This window comes from Mus caroli, chromosome 13, assembly GCF_900094665.2.
Source record: "Mus caroli chromosome 13, CAROLI_EIJ_v1.1, whole genome shotgun sequence".
Classification (NCBI taxonomy): Eukaryota; Metazoa; Chordata; class Mammalia; order Rodentia; family Muridae; genus Mus; species Mus caroli.
In genome coordinates, this window is record NC_034582.1 from 108,804,247 (window position 1) to 108,806,638 (window position 2,392).

Here is a 2,392-nt window from a genome sequence, read left to right on the forward strand (position 1 = left end):
CTGGTGAGAAGTCTGGTGTAATTCTGATAGGTCTGCCTTTATATGTTACTTGACCTTTCTTCCTTACTGCTTTTAATATTTTCTTTGTTTAGTGCATTTGGTGTTTTGATTATTATGTTACAGGAGAAATTTCTTTTATGGCCCAATCTGTTTTGAGTCCTGTAGGCTTCTTTATGTTCATGGGCATCTCTTTCTTTAGAAAACAAAGAGAGAACTTTTCATCAATAATTTTGTTGCAGATATTTACTGTCCCTTTAAGTTGGAAATCTTAGCTCTCTTCTATACCTATTGTCCTTAGGTTTGGTCTTCTCATTTTGTCCTGGATTTCCTAGATGTTTTGGGTTAGGAGCTTTTTGCATTTTGCATTTTCTTTGACTGTTATGTCAATGCTTTTTATGGTTTCTTCTACCCCTGAGATTCTCTCTTCTATCTTCTAACTTGTGTATTCTGTTGTTGATACTTGCACCTATGAGTCCTGATCTCTTTCCTAGGCTTTCCGAATCTAGGGTGGTCTCCCTTTGTCATTTCTTTATTGTTTCTATTTTCATTTTTAGATCTTGAATGGTTTTCTTCATTTCCTTTGCCTGTTTGATTGTGTTTTCCTGTAATTCTTTAGGTATTTTTTGTGTTTCCTCTTTAAGGGCTTCTAAGTTTCTACCTGTGTTCTCCTGTATTTCTTTAAGGGAGTTATTTATGTCCTTCTTAAAGTCCACTATCATTGTCAATGAGAAGTTATTTTAGATCTGATTCTTGCTTTTCAGGTGTGATGATGTATCCGGGCCTTGCTATGGTGGAAGAATTGGGTTCTTATGATGCCAAGTAACCTTGGTTTCTGTTGCTTATGTTCTTATACTTGCCTCCTGCCATCTGATTATCTGTAGTGCTCCCTGCCCTCACTATATCTGACTGGTGTCTGTGCTTCCTGTAATCCTCGCTGGTCACAACTCCTCAGAGTCCAGCTGTCTCTGTGATACTGTGATTCAGGGATCCTGTGATCCTGAGATCCTTGGTGTGTCAGAGTTCCTGTGAGTCAAGCTGCCTCTAGGACCCTGAGATCCTGGTGTGACAAAGCGCCTGGGGTCCTGTGTTCCTGTGATTATGTATTCCTGGGCATGTAAGAGCACTTGGGAGTGGAACTTCTGGCTGTTGTGGGACTGGTTGTGGAGTTTGTGTGCAGGGTAAAATGGCACAGACCAGAAGGAAGCCAAACCACTGGTCAGGTAGGGTACCTCAGGTGTCATCTTTTGAAAATACAAAACATTGTATGTATTCTGGATATTTGGGCTCCTAATCAAATACTCAAGATAAAGATATTGAAAACCCTCCCTTCAGGCTATTCTAGGTAATGATGTGCAATATTGCTATGACATCAATCGTCGGTTTAATAGAGTATCAAAAGCTACTACATGTAGTTCACTATGATTCCTCAGTTATTGACTGATCTTTCTTCATTGTCTTTTGTTACTGAGCACTGATGTCTGCAGCACACTCTTCTGATTCTTTCTTTGACATGTGAGTGAAGCCATGCAGAACTGGTGACTGGCTGATTTCACTTCCAGTTATCAGCTACTATGAACACTGCTACAATAATTGTTCCTGTAGGTATCTCTTTAAAGTCTGCTATAATAGACATATGTTTAGGTATTTATTTGATACTCTGATTTGGATTCTTTTGGACATATACTAAAAAGAAGAATTATTGTGTGACATAACTTTTCTGTTTTTTTTTTTTTTATATTTGCTTATTTGTGTGTGCATACACCTCAGTCAGACTGTGAATGTCAAAGGACAGTTTTAGAGAGCTGGTTCTCTCCTTCCACCACATGATTTGGTGTTGAGCACCTTTAACAACAGAACCATATCTGCTTCTAATTTGTGTGTGTGTGTGTGTTTTAATCTCCATATCATTTCCCTTTATGGCTGTTTAGTGCATTCTGGCCAACAGTATAAACAGAAGAGAGTCAGCACATTTTCATCAGGATTTGTCACTTTTTTCTCTTTCTGACAATAGTCCTCTAGCTGGCATGGGAGAATACTCTCTTAGCCTTTGGTTTGTATATATTAATCTTTGCTTGGAGAAGAACTCTCAGTTCGTTCTTCTTGTTCCAATAAACCATTTCATCACTGCATTTATTGTTTTCAAGGCTGTTTATAAGAATATTCTGAACCAATCTGACATTTTATTTTTTCTTTTTTTAAATTTTTTTATTTTTTACTTCTGAATTTTTTTATTAGGTATTTTCCTCATTTACATTTCCAATGCTATCCCAAAAGTCCCCCATACCCACCCCCCACTCCCCTACCCACCCACTCCCCCTTTTTGGCCCTGGCGTTCCCCTGTACTGGGGCATATAAAGTTTGCAAGTCTAATGGGCCTCTCTTTCCAGTGATG